The following is a 21534-nucleotide window of genomic DNA, read 5'->3' on the forward strand; positions in this document are numbered from 1 at the left end:
ATCACATATAGCGCAGACTTTAAATAAAAAAAGGGGGGGTCCAGTTTGTATAAAATCAACTTCAAACATAATCTGGCTGCATAATTATGCTCTTTAAATTTCATAATAATCATACAGATAATTTTGCTAAAAACTGTACTATTTTGATTTTGATTTTGGAAAAAAATCACTGCACAGCTGACTTTTCAATTGAAAGCATCATCATCACAGATTCCCAAAACAAAATTCTAAAATGTGTTTTTAAATTTTTTTATTTTTTTTTTTTAATGATGATCGATGAACTCCAATGAAAATCAGATAAAAGCAAATATCATTTAACATCTTTTTCAAACATTCTATCCTTTATCATAAATCTGGTAATATTGTCTTCTAAAACATGTAAACATTACTGGTTTTCAAATGTTTGGGTTTATAGGCATTCTCTCGCAATCTTAATGAAGGTATTAAAATCCAGAAAAGCTGACTTTAATGTATGCACAAATTTAAAAAAGTGTCATTATCACTAACATACAGTTTGCAGGGGTGGATCCAGCTATTTTAAAAAAAGGGGGGTCCCAACCCAGGACAAAGGAGGGGTTCCAACTATATGTACGTCCCCATTCAAATGCATTGATCGTCCAAAAAAAAGGGGGTTTCAACCCCCAGAACCCTCCCCCTGGATCTGTCACTGGTTTGAGAACCAAACACTATTTGTATAATGAAAAAAAGAGAGACAATTTTAAAGATAACAATTTTAATAGTTCCATATATATATATGATCCTGTAGTAAACTGTATCAAACAGTTTGCCAACACTATAAAGCCTTTGAAATCTTTGGGTTCCTGACTTATTGAAATTGAAAAATACTACATGCACCACCAATTGAAAAATCCAATTTCAGAAAAAAAATGACCAATTCTCATCAATCATATCTTTTGCAACTTATTCCATAATAAAATAGACATAGAATTCTCAAGTCTGTTTTTTTATGTTATTATTTGTCAAAATAAAGTATTACCATTCTGTTCATTGTCAAATTGCCAAATGATTTATACAACTGCCTTGGGAAATCAGCTTTCAATTGTTCTTTAAATTATTATTTCGTTAGGTATTTATAAATATATGGAGCGGATGTTGAGACTGGATTTAATCCAGGTATTTATAAATATATGGAGCTGATGTTGAGACTGGATTTAATCCAAACTAAAATTTTAAATAGATATATAGACATAAAATTTAGAATGGAAAGGGGGAATCAAATGGCAAAGAGACAACAACCCGACCAGAGTACTAAATGTCAGCCAAAAGGCCACCAATGGGTTTTTAACGCAGCATGAAAATCCTGCACCCAGAGGTGGTCATCATCTCGCCCCTAAATCCCTAAATCAAAATGTGTACTAGTTCAGTGAAAATGGATGAAATACTAAAATTCAAAACATAAAAACGAACTAAAATTTAAAATTACCATACAAAACTAACAAAGGATAAAAGCTCCTGAGTTGGGAGGGCGCACGATAGCATATATTAATATGTGGTGGAAACTTTATGCAAAGCTGCGTTGTATCAGATAGAGTGAAGGACTTTAAGTTACTTAAACAAATCAGATCTAATATCATAGCAATGTAAAAATACACTTAAAACACCATCACTTAATTCATTCCTTAGTAATTTTCAAGTATTTCAAGTAAGTTTTTGTTTGGGGTCAACATCTTGACATATTTTATGAAAGCTTTGTAGTACTCTGGGTGCAATCAACAATTGTTTTCTATTGTGTCATATTTTGAAGAACCATTAACATAAGTTACCCTTTAAGTGGTGGTATAGTTGATAAATATACTTGTAAAAACTAGATACCACTGGTACCAGAATTTCTTTCGTTTATAAAGTGTATTTTTAACATACTGTAAATTCAGAAATTATTTATTTATTAAAAGCAGATACCGGAGCAGATACCGGTACATATATCCGATATCAGAATACGAGTTCATCTTATTGTGACACTCATCCAGTCGCATTATTCACATTAATTAAAATCTCGCAATAATATCTGAATTTACAGTAATAAAAGAGGGGGAGTTGCTGTCTCATCAATGTATTGCATTACCCTTCTGCCCCCTCCCTGTAATGTATAATTAAAATGTGTTTTGCTGCAATTTTTAGAAGAGTTAGATGATGATTTACTCTCAATGACTGTCACGCTCAAATATTATAATCCCAGATTGTGACAGCCATTAACAGTATGTGATCCAATAAACCATACATATATTTTTGAAAATGTGGCTCCAAATTTCAAGACACTCCTCTTTTTACCAACTGCCATTTAGCATCAATATTACATAAGCAAGTATATATGATTACTAGGTATGAAGTATGCACTTTAGTAACTCTACAAGAGATATGGTTATCTTGTATTGATTTTTCATCTGGAATATTTATCTTTGATCTCCCATGAGAAAATTTTCCCCAGAATACAATAAATATTCATCAATTTATGTATATTCCTATTAGTATAAGAATTTCAAGTATTCTGAGTTTTTGTTTACTCTGATGCAGCAACGGGTCCATGAAAAGCTGATTACAGATATCATAAAGTATTCATCGACTTATATTGACATTACAAAACACACATCAGAAAAACCAATTATACAAAATAAAAACAATACACATTTCATCTACAAAAATCAATTGGCCCTAGTTGTTTTTGAACAAAACTTCAATGGCAGTATAATTTAAGGTCACAAAAAAGCTGGGACAACAAGTACCTGACATTTAACTATCACACAAGCATGCATTGTATTTTGCCAAGTTTGTAGATGATCATGTATGCATTTCATAGGCGGATCCAGGGTGGGGGGGGGGAAATTTGGTTGATTACATAGGGAATCATTGAAGCATGACTGGAGCGTGCCCCCCCATAAGGAAAAGTTCTGGATCCGCCACTGCATTTGATAACTATATTAGATTATGATACTGCAGTGGTCACATCCAGAACTCTCAACAGGGGGGTGGTCCTAGATAAGTTTTTGTGGTGTTTATTATATTCTTCTCTAGACAAAATATTTAATTATTGGACTATATATATAGCCAAGTCTACTCTTTGGATGGAATATCCATAGCCCATTTGTATAATTTAATACTGCATTTTCTTATTGGTCTGGCCTAAGTAGTTGATTTCTTCTGTAGAAACACTTAGCATGGTTTAAGTACTCTTCTGATTCTAAAAATTAATTATTAAAAAAGTCTAGACTACTCAAAGCCTTTGTTGCCCACACAAGGAATATAAGTCTTAAACCTCTGCATAATACCACATTTACATTTTGGTCTAGAAACGTAATTTCTTCTATTGACATATATAACAGAAATTATAATACAATATGATGTCTCTGCATATAAGTACTCTTCTTATTAACAATTTATAAGGTCTCAGTAACCCTATTAAAAGAGGGTAGTAATGCCCTTTACTATCAGGCATCAAAGGGGCATTTTCGGCTACTCAACAGTTAGCGTCAAATTGATTAAAATATTTTACCATGATTCATCAAAATATGCTTTAATATTGAGATTCGTCAGAGGTCTTAAATAATTATCGTTACTTTTATTTTGTGACATAATTTAACTTGATTCTTCAAAATTATTCAATTATTTATTTAAAAGAAAGTGCATATTTATCGTCTGGCACCAAAAATTACCGTTAACGTCATTTGGCAAGAATTTTTACTGTTATTCTTCATGAAGGTACCACCATTACCACCCTCTTAAGATTGCTTTCTTCTTCAGATGCAATATATATCCTACACAATATTTGTATAGCATCAAGTCATTTAATCTAATTAAAATTAAATATCCACTAATATTTTTGGCTCAGTTGTATGTTTGCTGTCTGCCCTGACAACATAAGTCACCAAGTATAAAAAATTGACAACTGGAAATTCAATTTTTAACAAGATTGCATTTTATTGCATAAACATTTGGTCTGGCCTTGTAAATGTAATTTCTTCTATTCTATAACCTAATGGTAATTAACTATTAATGTAAATGGTCTAGCCTTGGTCATGTTAGTAGCAATAAATGCTTTCTCCTTCAGAAGTAATATCTCTCTCATTTGTACAATACATTATCAGTGTATTGGGGTTTTATATTTTTCTCCTCAAGTCATTAGATGTGAATGAAGAACTCTTTACAGTTAATTAAGTTGTATGAATCAGAGCTTGTGTTATATCAATGTGGAGTCTCACCACACAGATGCAGAAGTGAAAAAAATAAGACAATACAACTTCTACATCAATGATAAAATTCTTTAGCCATTATATATCTTAGGCAATTCAGTAAATGATTTTATATTTATTTTTATGTAACATAATGGGGTTCTATAATTTTAGTATTGGATAATAAATACAAGATTGATTTTAGTAAATTATTTAATTGAGATGTCAGTGGGGTATCAAGAACTTTTCAAAAATTATTTCAAAAAGGGGAGCCCGCTCATTGACCTAAAGGGGGGGGGGGGGGGGGGGGGCTCTCCAGTCATGCTTCAGTGATTCCCTATATAATCAACCCAATTTTCCCCTGGATCCACCTATGGATGACATTAAATTCATAATAATTGGATATCCTGCATTTATCACATTTATCCTGAACATTATAAGGTCAAATTGCTCCTCTTCTCATGGTTAATTCAAATCTATCATTAGGCATTAATATAATATCTTGATGTAAATAAGTTACACTGTGCGAAGCACCCTTTTTTCAAATTCTTGGATCCTCATCTGGTAGTACAAGCCACCATGCATGAGTTTTTCCATAGATGGTGTATCTAATATATGATCTGAGTAGATCTTAATTAGGAAGTCTTTAGCTAACTTAATATTCACAAAGTTTTAGACTAAGGGTCCTGTTTTTAGAAATGATTGTTCATATTGTAAAGGAACTTTTAAATAGATCTGTAATTCAGGACTTTTCACTCAGGCCTTATTATTTAGTCTGGAAGCAGTATATAAGGGCAGATCCTTAAGGCAGAGTGATTTATAGGGCAGAACCAAGGTAACAGATTGAGGGATAAGAAAACAAGGCCCCTCATGATTTTCTGAGGAATGATTGTCTTACCCTCTAATTGTCTATGGACCTCTTAGTCCATTTCTAAAAATCTTGCATGGATAGGTACTGCATTGATAATTAAAACATTGTTTAATATCCCTTGTTCATGATCCAGTAGACCCTTTATGTGGATTCAACCCTAACAAATGCACAAATTCAGTGCTTAATTTACAGTAATAACATGAAGTTTTGATGCCTTTCTAAACAATTTCTCCTTTTTACAGCAGCTTCTTGTATAAGGCAGTTAGTTGTACTTATATAAAATTGTTTGCACTTCAAGTCAGGATTCTGATGTTCAGTCACTTATTGATGTAGTTTATAAGTGTGTCTTTTTTCTCGTTTTTTATACAGATTACAACGTTGGTTTTCCTGTTTGAATGGATTTAAACTAGTGATTTTTAAGGGGCCCTAATAGCTTGCTGTTCAGTGTGAGCCAATTTTACTGGCCTCGTGTTGAAGACCTTAACTTTGACAATTATTATAGGGTTTACTTTTAATAATTGTGACTTGGATGGAGAGCTGTCTCATTGGCACTCATACTAACATCTTCTTATATCTATATAAAGGGAATGTACATGCAGTGTGGAACAAGATTGAGGTCAATAGTTTCTGATTTATGATGGTTATTACAGAGAAACCTTAGACATCCCATCAGAAATTGAGTCCTGTAATATAAATCAATTCCAGAGGCCGGCAGTCAGGTTTTTGTCAATAATTTACCAATCATGTCCTAGAGATATTCATTTATACATATTCTTATAATGTCTAAAGCAATAGAACTTTCCAAAGAAAATATTTGAATAAAAGATAATTTGCAGAAATCTGTATCTAATACAGGGTATAATTTTTTTTCTTTTTCAAATTACATTTGTGAATTTAAAGGTTGGAATATTTTAGAATACATAAAAACTGATGGAAATTTGGTTGGAACCGAATTCTTTTATTATGCATGGCTATTGAATTTGCAGTCTTGAGGCCAATATTTATCAGTCTTTTTTTCTAATTGGTAAGATTATTTATCAATGAAGACTTATAGCTTATATATTGTATTAATTGTTTGGGTTCATGGATTGGATGACATGCAAGGTGACCTGAGCAACAAGGTCACTTTTGTTTTTATTGTGTTATTTGTAAATAATATTTCCTTAAGTTTTAAATCATTTGAATTAAGTGCATTGTTCCTGGGTCAGAAATGCTCACAGCATAAAGTTCAGTTTCCAGCTGAGGACCATCTTCAGACGTGGGATTTTCTCCCTGGGTTGATGACCCAATATCGGCCTTCAGCTGTTGTCTGCACTTTGGTAGGGTTCATTGTTTCTTTGACATATTCCCCATTTCCTTTCTCAATTCATCTTTAACAATGAGGGCAAACCTTGATAAAAAAGGGGCAAACAAATAATTGTGAATTTCAATTATACCTTATCTTGATAAGTTTTGGCTATGCCTCAGTACACTGGTTTACTGTTTGTAAAGTGTATGTATCAAATTGTGAGCAGATCAGTGTTACTTATACTGATATTAGATTCTAAATCAAGTGGGACCAGTCTATCAGTGGCTGATGAATTGACCATTCAATCTCAGTGGTGGATCTAAACTGACCAAAAAGGGGGGGGGGTCCAGGGGTTGGACCCCCCTTTTTAACGACCAATGCCTTTGAATGGGGACATAAATAGTTGGAACCCCCCTTTATCCTGGGTTGGAAACACACTTTTAAAAATGGCTGGATCCGCCCTTAATCTATTGTCAATAGATATAGGAAGATTTGTCATTAGTTTGCTGCATTGATATAATTAGCAAATTAAAACACACAGACCTTAAAGAACCACCAGATTCTAGAAATCCCCAGATGGCACCTCTGTGTACTATAATCCTTTTCTAATCCCACTATTTGTTCTTGTCAATTCCATATCAATATTGATACAGAGTGATTCTTATTGATGATGTATAAATTTTAATTTGTTTTTCCCCATATATAAATCTTAGATGATACCATCATCAAGTAGAATTAACTGAACATGAATATTGTTTTTGTATTATACATGTTATAGATGACATTCTTATCTACAATGAATTTTAACCAAATGTCCATCAAGAAATTCAATTAAAGGGGTTGTGATGCAAGTAAAATTGATTGGCCCATACATTCAGATGAGGTGGATAAGTAATTTTCAAAAGAAATGTAGCCTACTGGTAGTATCTGCTACTAAATGCTATCACCAAAAACTTCTTTAAAACCATTCCCTGAGCCAGAAAACAAAGCAGACGAGTTTCAGTTAAGCTGTTTTATTTGTTCCAAAACTTGGTTATACCTAGTAGTATAATACAGCACCATTTTAACAAATTGTAGAGCATCAACTCCAAAAGCTGGGAATTGTTTCATGAGGAGACTGAATGATAAAGGAAAATTAATCAAATTACTTAATTATCATAATATTTGAATTTCCTGATATATATATATATATATATATATATATATATATATATATATATATTATGTCGCGTGATCATACCTGTGCAACATACACTACATGACATCAATTGACTTTGCTTGGTAGTAAATTTCTCCTCAATATAATGATATTTTACTGCCAAACTAATTTTCAAATTATATCAAATAGTTTTGATTTTTAAACTTCAAATCTCATTTGATTTAGATTGCAAAATCGCACACTATTGTTACAAGAATAATGATTTTGTTACATTATCCATTTTTACTTTTTAGCTAAAAAGGCCAACAGTAATTATAATAATTAGCTTTAATATTAAAAATGTAGAAATTCAAATTATCTCCCCTTGGTGACCAAAATTTCATTTCACCTCATGATCCACAATCCTGAAACTGTAGTGACTTTATTTATTAAGGACACAATTTTAAAATTAACCGCACATTTTTCTTTCAAACATTTTCTGCATGAAACTAGTTTTTTTTTTAAATTTGATAAAGTATAATTATATCATCATGATGTTATCAAAAGTAATTAGATATCCTAAGTTTATCATGATTTCTTCAAATATCAGGTCAAAAACGTGAAAAGTTCCCCTTATCTTTATAATTGATAGCATATCCTTTTTCAGTAACCATATCAAGATGTGGATATTAAATATCTATATATAAACCACTGGATTACAACTGTTTGGAGGAGGTAATATTTGACAAATAATAATAAATGACAACTATAGAGGCTCTTAATAGAGCCTACCTTGATCTATGTGCATATTAAAACAAATGACACAGATGGATTTAAATGACAAAATTGTGTTTTGGTGATGGTGATGTGTGTAGATCTTACTTTACTAAACATTCTTGCTACTTACTATTATCTCTATCTATAATGAACTAGGCCCATTAGTTACAGAGGAAAATATTTTGATAAAATTTACAAAAATTTACAAAATCTATGAAAATTGTTTAAAATTTACTGTAAAGGGCAATAACTGCCTAAGGGGTCAACTGACGATTTTGGTCATGTTAACTGATTTGTAGATCTTACTTTGCTGAACATTATTGCTGTTTACAGTTTATCTCTATCTATAATAATATTCAATATAATAACCAACAAGAATGTGTCCCAAGTACACGGATGCCCCATCTGCACTATCATTTTCTATGTTAAGTGGACCATGAAAATGGGATAAAATCTCTAATTTGGCATTAAAATGAGAAAGATCATATCATAGGGAACATGTTTACTAAGTTTCAAATTGATTGGACTTCAACTTCATCAAAAACTACCTTGACCAAAAACTTTAACCTGAAGTGGGACAAACGGATGGACAGACGAATGGACGAACGGACAGACGGAAGGACGCACAGACCAGAAAACATAATGCCCATAAATGGGAAATAAAAACGGCAAAATTTCCTTTAAAATGCCAATTCAGGGGCAGCAACCCAACAACCGGTTGTCCGATTCGTCTGAAAATTTCAGGGCAGATAGATCTTGACTTAATTAACAAAATTAATTTAACCCGTATCAGATTAGCTCTACATGCTTTGGTTTCAGAGTTATAAGCCAAAATCTACATTTTACCCCTATGTTCTATTTTTAGCCATGGCGGCCACCTTGGTTGGTTGGACGACGATGACGAACGACGGACGCCAAGTGATGAGAAAAGCTCACTTGGCCTTTAAGGCCAGGTGAGCTAAAAAGAGCTTTGCAGTGCTCAATATCTCAATTTTAACTTGATGACAAAATTACTATCAGCAAAACTTAAAAATAAGTTTCAATAATCATAAGAAAAACTAGATGTGTCAAAAAGCGACACAAATGGCCCCATCTCAAAAAGTTGAAAAATCAGCAATTTCAATGACACATGTGGACACAAATATGATTATAGTCTCACATCAGCTCAAAATCTGGAGGTGTATAGAAAAATATCCGTATAACTGTGATTTTCAACAAATTTCAAAAGTTGTAAACCCTTTAATTTTGGCAAAAATTTGCAGTGCTGTATGAAACTTTAACTTGATCTGTAACTCATCATGAGTATAACTCACATACCAAAAATCACATCCCAATATCTGAAAGTGTTAAGAAAAAAAGTCCTTATAACTGTGATTTTCAACAATTCATGAAAGTCCAAAGCCCGTAATTTCGGTAAAAATTAGTAGAGCTGCATGAAACTTAAACTTGATCTGTAACTCATCATAGTTAACTCACATACCAAAAATCAGCCCAATATCTGAAGGCATTTAGAAAAAAACTCTGTATAATGGTTTGTTGCGGAATGACAGAATGAAGAAATTACGGAATGACAGAATTACGGAATGACGGAATGACAGACAAGGGTAACACTATATGGCATCAACAACTTTGTTGCAGGGCCATAATTAAGAAATTTACCTTTATCTTCAAGCATCATATACTGCCCTCCCCCTTTTCCACTTTTTTCCTTAGTTACTTTCAAGGGCTAATTAAAGTATAAAGATTATATACTCATTCTCCACATCATATATACTATTTGTTGGCTACCATTTTTAAAGTCTGTCAAAACTATATACATGTGTCAAAGGCTCAAAGCAACACGAATGGCCCCGTCCCAAAAAGTTGAAAATCTGCAATTTCAATATAAATTCATTTCTACCCTCCTCTACACACAACCCTATTCAAGTACAAGCTAATCCCTCAGGCTGTAAGAAGAATATTGCATTTCAGTATATTGACATATTTAACTGGCATTATTGCATATTGGAAATACATCTAATACCAAGTTATTTTTCAGTAGAGCAAAAGAGATAATTTAAAAGATTTCTTAAGCTATTACAACATTTTTCTACTTAACTTCATCAATAATCTAGTATGTTACAAACCAATGATTCTTCAGTAGCCTAGATTCACTTAATTCTATCTTTATTACTTCTTCAATATTAAATTTGGTTAGGATGAGATGTAGGTTACAATCTTCATAAAAGAACAGAGTTCCAAGGTCCCCTGTCTTGCACAATTACTTTATCTATCCATTAGGGCAATAACTAAAAGAATTACTGTTTTGGTTCTTTAATACAATTTATTAATATCTTAGAAAATTGTAAGGGCATTTGAGCAAATACAATACCATTTCTGTTGTAATTGATTTTTCCAAGGGGCATAACTGTTAAAAATATTTGAAGAGCACTTATTTTCTTTAAAGTGTCATAGACTATATTTGGCTGATGTAAACCTATGATTCATGTTTCCTAAAATTCTGGCAAGAATTGTGCACATGAGCTGGGACAAATAGAATAATAGAATAATAGGCAAATAAAATCAAGACAGCGCTGTAAAGAAATTTTGGGTTGATACAATGTCTATGGAAGGTCTGAAACTTTAAAAATTTAATTGTTATGTAAAAGATCCCTCAACAAAGCAGACAAAAATTCATTTTTCATTTCGTATGTTAATGTTCTGTAATTAATCAAAGGCTTATGCATACATGTACATGCATATATGCACTTGCATAAGGTCGATTACTAGCACACATTAAATATAATAGCAATTAACAAAACTGCAATTTTCCATATAAATCAATATTTTCAAGGGACATAACTCTTTTAATTTTTTATTATTGATCTGCACCAATTTTTAAATTTGTCTGAGAACTTGATGATATAAATCTATAATATAAATTTCATAAAAACCTGGCAAGAATTGTACACAGAAAAGAGTGCTAATAATGCATATTCTCCATTTCAATTATTTTTCCAAGGGACATAACTCTTTTAAAAATAAGTGATCAGCAACTGATACAGTATACAATATGACTTTCATGGTGATGTTCATATATTTCTGAGAATTGGTTCAAATGTTTAAATCTTAATCTTTAATCTATCTATTTCTACATGACGTACATTCTTTTACATACATAAGGCCGTTAGTTTTCTCGTTAGTTTTCTCGTTTGAATTGTTTTACATTATCTTATCGGGGCCTTTTATAGCTGACTATGCGGTATGGGCTTTGCTCATTGTTGAAGGCCGTACGGTGACCTATAGTTGTTAATGTTTGTATCATTTTGGTCTTTTGTGGATAGTTGTCTCATTGGCAATCATACCGCATCTTCTTTTTTGTATAATAAGTGAAAAAAATCCTTCCATTGAAAAATAAGTTTAAGTAATGTAAACCCTCCTTAAGTTTCATATATCATGGTTGAACTTTGGATTAATGTTCCCTGAATGTTTTGTGGAAATTTACAACTCTCTTTAAACATAAATTATATATATTATACATCACAATAACCTAACTGGCACCCCTTTAAAGGAAAATGATTGACAGGTGATCACACACTTGAGACCAAACCCCAGAGGTATGTTAAAATAATTTGTGTAAAACATCATGGGCCAGACTAAACCAGATATTGAACCAGTTATAACTGGTTCAAACTTATTACTCTTTGAACCTTGTAATTTTATTATTTCTTGACATGTGTCATAATTTAAAAGATTTAGTGAATTTATTAATGGTATAATGACAGTGTCTTTTACATGATCATGTTCATTTACAAAACTTAATTACCCATGTCAAATGACTAAATTTACAAAGTATGAAATTTAAAATTTAACTAGACTGCATAAGAGGGGCCTGCTTCTGTCAGACTTCAGTGATTCCTTATATTATCAACTAAAAATTGTCCACAAAAAAGGGGGGGGGAGGGCTGGACTCCCTAGGTCCCTCTTAATCTGCCTCTGACATCATAGGATTATTACTGTCGATATCAATCAATATAATTAAATATTTGCATAAAAAAGTCAAGTACAATTCCATCAAAAGGGCAGTAAATGATGTCAACAGTAATGACTAATCTAACATCAATATGCAACTTAAGTCTGTAGGTCATCTGAAATTCCCCTATACTTACATATACAAAAAACAATTCTTTTTTTAATCTTTTTAAAAAAACTAATTTGAGGTCCAATTTATATGGAATCTTTAATACTGAACAATTTTCTAAACTTGCAGTTTTTTAATGTATTAATTATAGAACTATATAAAATGTTTTAAAGACATATGTTTATTACTGAGAAATTGTTATACCTACACTTATATTGAAATTTAGAGTAGTTTTTCCTATATATAATAGCCATATAATTTTTTTTCATGCAAAGAATTTTATTTGTTTCCTAACAGCTATTTCCCTAAAAATAGAAATCATAAATAATTATTTTCAAAACTTTTGTAAGGAAGTACACATTTCAGTATTTAAAAAAAATCTTCCTTTTTTTAATTTTTTTAAGTTTTGTACAAATTCTGACCACTATACATTCATGTTTAAGAACAGTTTAGACATTCAATCAAAAGAATTACAAATGAAAATCTTCCATGTTATTTACGTATGTCATGGCAAAATCATACATAGGAATACATAAAAATTTTGACAGATTGCTATTTAAAAGGAAATGAAATTCAGGTTCTCATGATCTAGCTAACTTTAAGCAAGAATTATATTAATTATCTGCATGTAAATATCACCAAAGAAGAATGTAGGGTTATTTCAGTGCAAAACAACAACATGTACTCAGACAGAAAACTAGTATTCATGAAATTTATACATCATATTGTTCTCCCCTGATTTATGATTTACAGTCTATTTATGAAATTAAAAAAAAAAGTTCCCCAAATAAACAACAGTAATCAGGGTGAACATCATAAAAGACTTGAGAAATAAATTATTAGATTTGGCCATCTATATATATATTTGTTTATAATGATTAATTGTTTATATCTTTTTACAAATGATCTTAATTTGTTTTTGTTGTCTGTGTATAATGGCAAATTCATCATGAATCATATCATTACATGATTTTTTAACTAAGGTCTTCATATTTTTTTCCTGTTCCCCTATTTACTTTTTGCCATTCAAAAGGTCATGAGAAATATAAAGGGAGTATGTGTCCACTACTCATAAAACTTGTATAACAAAGTCCACCACATGTAAATGTCATAGTCTGTCATATATAATAAACCTTGTCAGCTATATAAGCTATTAGTAATCACATTTAGTGTTATAAAGTCCCTTGTTGAATTTGGTGCCAAGGCAGATACAACTTTTTCACATGTTTCCCTTGTTTCCTATTGTCGAAGATTGTGTAATGACCTCTAGAACTCATTTGTGTTTGTTGTTGTGTTGTGGTCACTGTCCTATTTACTACACCAACTTAATTTGGTGACGAGGACAAGACAATTTTTCACATGTTTTGCACAGTACTGTTGTTTAATATTGTGTTAAGATTTTTATCAGTATTCATTTGGTTTTCCTGTTGGGTTACTGTCCCATTTTGAATTGTGAATTTGGTACCATTTTTTGATAGGCAGATATTATGTAATTATAATAAATCATTTTCACATGTTTCCCTTGTGAACAAAATTATTGTTGACTTTTAATACCAGTACCAGTATCAATTATTGCATTGTCCTGTTGGATGAGGCCCCTCATGGGGGGGGGGTCCTAATAATCACATAATCACCATTTTTTTGCCAATATAATCACATAATCATTAAATATTTGCTTATCTTTAGTAATCAAATAATCATAAACTAAAAATACAGTCCTAGGTAATCAAATAATCATGAAATATTTGGCTTAATAATCAAATAATCATTAAAAAAACGGCCAAGTAATCACATAATCAAAAACCCCATGAGGGCCCTCTTGGATTATTGTCCTATTGATGTTCACTCCCACATGGGACCCATGTCATTCAAAACCTAGTTGTCATACATGTTATTAAAATACATGTATTAAGTTCTTGATTCTTATCTGTAATTTCTCATTATACATGTTATAAGAACATCTATTAAAGAATGTATGAATGACAGTATCTAAACAGCCACAGGGTAATCAAAATAAGACAGTCAATGCCAGTATCATCTATTGGTAGGAAATTGGATATATTCACCAATTTATTAATGAAGATGTGAATACAGCATAAAATTTCCAAACAAATGTACATTTAATATGTGTATTGGTCTACTGAACACTGACTAGACTGATTATTTTGCAGTAGGACTATTTCTTTGTATCATTCACTTTTTTGCAAATATAAATCATGTCATCATTTCATTGGATGTTTACTGGGTTATATATATGTCTGTGTCTTTATATAAAAATTAAGAAAATAGAGTATGATTGCCGTTGAGAAAACTTAATATTATACATCAAGACTAAATAACATGACATCTGCAGCTGTAGAGTAGCGGTAAAGCTCAGACTATATTAATAAATATAGAATTGGCAAGTACAAGATGTGTTCTTTTTTTTTGGGGGGGGGGGGTGTGTGGCTTGGAATTCCCCCTTTTTCCATTTCATCATAGGCAGATTCAGGGGGCCCTGGGTGGCGCGCCCACCCTTTTTGTGGGAAGATTTAGGTTGATTATATAGGGTATCACTGACGTGTGACTGGAGCCCCCCCCTTTTACAAAAAGTTCTGGATCCGCCACTGTTCATTCTCATAATGTAAAAGTTTCATGGTGTTCATAGGTTAAGAACCCATTATGCACTTAAACTGATCAAATGAAAACATTACCCATGAATGATATCTACGTAATTTAGGATAATGACATAATATAAGTGTGAAGGTCATCATAATATTATTATGTGAACAATATTGAAATAATATTCCCACAACATGCATATGTAAAAGATCATAATCTTCATCTGCAAAAATGCTTAAATTGTCTACGCATTTAAAACTAGATATGAAAACAGTTAAATTAAAAGTTTCCATGATAATGTTGGTTATATTGTTTACATCACATTCTGTACTTTTCCATAGTATATTGATACACGCTTGGCCTTCTGTGTATTTCCTTCATGCCACTTAACAGTTACTAGACTTCAATTTAGAGAAAACTTTTGTCGGTGAATGACCTTTTACCTCTCAGAACTCAAATTCAGGGGCCTTGAAATCTTTTATAGACCTCCAAGATTAGAAATCTTGTGATCCCAGTTAAAATTTGGCACTAGACTTAAAATCAGAGAAGAAAACGTTATGTCAGTGAATGACCCCCCAATTCCTCTGTGATCTCAAACTCAAATGACTCAATTGGAATCTTATATAGACCCCCCAAGTAAAATATTGGAGGTCCTGTATTTACAATAAAAACTTTTGCATTCAATATTTTTCTGTATGTATAAATTTGATTGGGATAAATTGGTTCTATATTAAATAATTTTATATAAATACAATGAATATTTATTGTAATCAGGAGTTTTTCTTTTAAATACAAGATCCACAGCCTTCAGGAGCGGACTCTTCCATTTCAAAAAGGGGGGTTCCAACTATTTGTCCCCATTCAAATGCATTGATCGTCCAAAATGAGGGGGTTCAAAACCCCTGAATACCCCTCCCCTGGATCCACCGATGACCATACAAAATTGTAAAACCAATAGAAATGATTAGTTGAACATTGTGCCAACCACTTAACTAAAAATTTCGATGGATTTGCCTGATGTTTTTGTTGTTAGGTAAGATCATCAGAGTTGGAAAATTTTATTTAAACTTAAATCAATTTAACTTTTATTATAGTAAATTTATAAACTGGTACAAACCAGCTGATGACAACAGCACACATGGCTTGTAGTGTAGATATTTTGGATACCTGAGTCAACTGCTTTGTGTTTTTGTTCAAACATCCTGAATGTACATATTTGCACTCAAAAACATCTATAATGTCAGATAAAATGTATAGTATGATTTGAATTGTTTTTCTGTGTTTCAATTGTTACTATAAAACATCACTTTTAAGCTATTTTCTGATGGTCAGTTTTTATTAGTGGAGGAAGCCGGAGTGCCTAGAGAAAACCATGACCTTTGTAAGGAAAACTCAGACAATCCTCAGTCAATAAAGATTGGAGTCAAGTTTACTTGGATGAGTGGGAATGGAACTCACAATCACAGTGTTGACTGGCTGATGATTACAGTAGAAACTTTTTAGACCACTTGGCCGGCAAGTCCCCCTAAATTGTATATGCAGGCTCCTGGCAGTGCTCAACATTATAATACTATAAATTCAGAAATTATAGTGAGGTTTTTACTAATGGGAATGATGCAACTGGGTTAGTGCCACAGTAATACAAACTCACATTCCGACATAATTGATTCTGTATTCAGATTGTCCTGAAATTGCTTTTGTTCATCAATTATGTATTCAGATTGTCCTGAAATTGCTTTTGTTCATTCTTCAAAAATCGTAATAATATATACACACAATCATTTCTGAATGTACAGCACTCAGCAAGATAAAAATTGATTTATAGTTGTGTGTGTTTTTTAAAATCCAGGTTACAATAATTTAACACTGAACTATTCTATAAACCACTAAACATTTCTTATACAAATACCAAATGTGACTGTAATTTTGGCACTCATTTATCATCATTCATGATTATATGAACTACATGTATATTTGGTGGCTACAAAAATAAGAGCATGTGGTATGATTGCCAATGAGACAACTTTCCACCCTAGATCAGATGACATAGAAGGTTAGCAACTATAGGTCACTGTAGGGCCTTGAACAATGAGCAAAACCCATATTGCATAGCAATTCATCTGCATAATTTAAAATGGTGAATTATCAGCAACCAAAATACAATTGTGATTAAATTGATTTTATTCCTATTCATGATCAAGTATTACACAAGGTATAGTATAGAATATAGATATCTAAAATAAAATGGGAGTTTTAGTATATTTCTTTTGTATAGATAAAAACAATGGCCTTTTAGGATTTCATAGTTAAGTTTTTTCTTACACAGTTAAATTTGTGGCATCATTATAATGTCTCATTTATAAACTTGATTGTGGACTGAAAGATAACACACAGGGGAAGTATTTTAATGTTTGGTTTTTGATGAGGGTCGAGTTGGAGTCCTTAATTTTTTAGTTCTTTGAACTTTGTAGATAAATTTTTCTCTTGGATCGGTATTCTCTATATTCTTCACATATCTTGTCCATTATTCTTTATATTTGCATTCAAGTATTTTAAAAGACCAGAACCAAATTACATCATGATTTTATTTGCCCTTTTATATGTCTACCACAAAAAAACTATTTTTAGAATTAGCATTTGGAAAGTCCTACCAGTCACAAAGTGATTAAATCAACAGTCTGACATAAAGTAGGACAAATAAAAGATCATACATGGTAACTTTAAAATTTGCACTTATAATTTGGATCAAATACTGCACTTAATGCACCAACACTATTGCCGATGTACTAAATTAGAAAAAATATGACACAGAATAAGTTACGTAACGTGCATGACTGGGACAACTATCTCATCTTTTAATATCTAGTACATCATTGTATATGACATTTTTGTTTGCATTTATTATAACCATTGGTAAATAATGGAAATACTGCTATAATATATGTATCTTGATTTCAGAAATGCTGCATAAAAATGCTGCTTTGTAAATAAAAAACCGTGCACAATTTTTGGAAAATACAGTAAATTGCCAGAGGTTCAATACCTTTAGGGCATCGTTATTATATTTTTTCATCTTATTTCCTGAAAAATGTTTCCGTGTTGCAACATTTCATTGTTCAAACTGCTTTTTCTGATCTTTGTATGTAGACTATTTTTTGTTTCTTTTTGTTGTCGCCTTATTATATTGTGAGCCCATTTAATTGAAATAAAACATCTTGATCTTCTTCTGTAAGGTCAAGAAATAGTAAAATTGTTAATGTTTTAGGTTTTTGTTAAAATTTTGCATACCGATACAACTTGAAATTGAAACAAATCAGTCGGTATACTGTTTATGCTTAAATATCATTAGACGGAAATCCTTATAGTAGGAAAACATTTGTCTAGAATGTATGTAAATTCTTCAGAAAACTTAATTATTCTTGAAAAAACTTTGTTGTTGGCAGACAGATTTCCACTTAAAACCACTTTACTGATGTCAAATTAACTTTAAACAAGAACAAACTATTTGTTTCAAGTTCATACATGAAGAAGATATACATATTTTAATTTTACAAATATGAGTTTTTTTGTTTTTGTTTGAGAAACAATCTATTTTTTTCAAAATTTCCTTCTGGAATTTTTTTTTCTTGCAACAACTAAAAGTTTTAAAGACAATTTTTCACAATATTTGATCTTCAAATACCAGCTGAATACCAGAAGTCCATTTATACATATACCGGTATGTAATTTTACCATTAGTCATGACAGTGTCCTATTCCCAATTTTACAAAGTGAGGAGATGACAGATGGTTTACATTTGTCCTTTTGGTTGATATATTGATGGATTTTTTGGTGTTTTAACGCCACTTAAAGCACTGCATTTAAGCTATTTCATGGCGGCCAGGAGTGCCAGAGTTCCAAGAGAAAACCACCGACCTACCATAGGAAAACTGACAATCCTAGTCAATTAAGATTGGAGTCGAGTGCACCTACACTTATGGGTTTCAAACTCCCAACTTCAGTTTTGACTGGCTAGTGATTACAGTAGTAACTTCTTAGACCACTCGGCCACCAAGGCCCCTTTGGTTGATATACAATGGAGTATTTGATGGTCACATTTTGTGGACCTCCCCTATTTTCAAACTAACCTTGGAGTTTAATACTAGGCATTTTTTCAAATAATGTTTTGACTGAATGAGGATTCACACAGCAGCTGATGTATCCCCATTTCTAGTTTAGTTCATCTGTTCATGTCATTCCCTCAACTCATTTTTTGTTTGTTGCCTTTATTTGTCTTCCTTATTGATTTATAAGATTTGAAAATAATTAGTATGCTATTTTGACAACCTAAGGCACCTTTCAAATTTGGACACTTTACTCTTAGTTCCTTGCATTGTGTCACTGTGATCATATTACATAGAAAAAAAAAACGATTGTTGAATGACATCTTTTAAGCAAATAGACCTCACAACTGTAGATTGTTGGGAACCAGTAATTGTGCAGAATCTTTCTCCTGACATGGAGTTAGTGAACACATTGGATTGCTGTATCCTATCTAAGTTCTACAGGGTATTTCACTTAAAATTCACTCCTGCTGATGATTTTAAAAATTGTAGGTGATTTTCAGACTTCTCTCTGTAAATTACATATTTCAACTGTTTGTTTTTCTATTTACTTGGCTTCAATCACCCTGTTTCACAGTGATTATTCACTCAACACTATAGCAAGAGTGGTTTTTCGTAGAATCACTTTGTGTGTACCCGTAAGTATTAATAAACAAAATAATCTATTCTATTCTAACAGTAAAAGCCATAACAAATAGTTCCTAGATTTTCATTATTATCTGAAAGGCAGGTATTTTATTTACTTTTGCTAGTATGAATACCAAACAATTTTCCCTAAGAAAATGTTTTAATATTTTTAGCTTTGCAAATGAAAATCATACTTTATCAATATGGTATGTGATGTCTGAAGCTGTTTTCTGAATTAACATTTGAGGATAGTAATGCAAAAATTGAAATAAGGGCTGTTCCATTAAAACATACATTGTACCTAGGGAAGGCACTTTGAAAACTGAGTGATCACCCATAGAAGCAATGTAGAGTCCTATATAATTTTTATCCTGTTCAACACAATATTTCGCATCCACCCATAGTGGCAAATTTATGTTGCCTTCCCTGGGTCCCGTGTATGTTTATATGAAACAGTCCTAAGGTTACCTAAAGAGGACAAATTGACAGTCAGATATGGAAAACCTGGAACTTATATAATTATTTTTTATGGCTGATGCATAACAAAACTATAATAAAAATGAGTTACTTTATTGACTGATTTAATAAACAATTCATACAATGTTTACATGTAACAAATATGATATAACGATATATAACAACAGCAATTATACAAGTTATAAAAACTGACATGTATGTGTTGATGAAAAGATGTAATTATACACTATATGATTGTTTGATTTCCAAGTTAAAAAATAAAAAAAGGCTTAAAGTGAAGTCTACCAGATATTAAAGCAGCCATCTTGTATCTCAGATTGTTTTAAGATTTAGATTTTTCAATGCTTCAAGGGCCTTAAAATTTCCCATGCAATACCGTTCCTTCTGAAGGCTGAGGTGTTTTACAAAAATTCATAACATTGTAAGTCCTTTTTCATTAGCCTTAAGGTATTTGTAATGAGTCTTGCAATGAAACAATTTTTTTTCAAATTTGACTGGTAATTTTTTTTTAATAGATGTAAACATAGAAAATAAATTCAGAACAAGGAACCAGTCAATAAAGTAACTGAGGCTCAATGAAGGTAGTATTCTTAAAAGTTTTACGAAGATCTGAACGATGATAAAAATTTTGACACATTTTATTACACACTTGGGAGGAAAAGTGTGTGCATATTTCTTCTTAAAAATAACTACCTAAATTAATCATCAAAATCAAAATAACGCATGTTTAAAAAAACAGCAGGACTTGATTTAAGCTCAATATGATCTTTATTTATTTGATCTAGTCTCCGACTAAGTCATGCATTAGCCATAGCCATGCATAACACAATGGTAATCAATTGTTAAACCAGTCAATTAATATTAAATTTTTACTGCCATGAAATTTTCCTTTTAATTAAAACGTATGATATAACTTCAACCCTTATTTTAATGGAACACATTTTAAACTTCATAAAATAGTTTAAATATATTTTCTCCAACCCTGTAAGACCTTATGGATAGTAAAAGTTGTTAAACACCTTCTTTCAGGAGAAGTATACATTTGCTGCACCATGATGGGCCCTGCCAGTTTTTACAAAAGGTCAGACACATCAGAGCAATTTTGACTAGATGAAATACAACCTAATACTGTTAAAATTAATGGCAGTATGACAATTATGGAGACTTTATGATCTTATTTGTCCCAGGGAGTCATTTTTAAATCTGATGTCATTTTATGCATAAAAGAACAAGGTGTGTTTCTATGGTAATTGATGGAAATGCCTCAAAAGTGAGGAATACAAAGAAAAATCGGTGGATTACATATTTTCGTGATTTTTAATATAAAAAATTGATAAAAAAGATTTTT

This window comes from Mytilus galloprovincialis, chromosome 10, assembly GCF_965363235.1.
Source record: "Mytilus galloprovincialis chromosome 10, xbMytGall1.hap1.1, whole genome shotgun sequence".
Classification (NCBI taxonomy): Eukaryota; Metazoa; Mollusca; class Bivalvia; order Mytilida; family Mytilidae; genus Mytilus; species Mytilus galloprovincialis.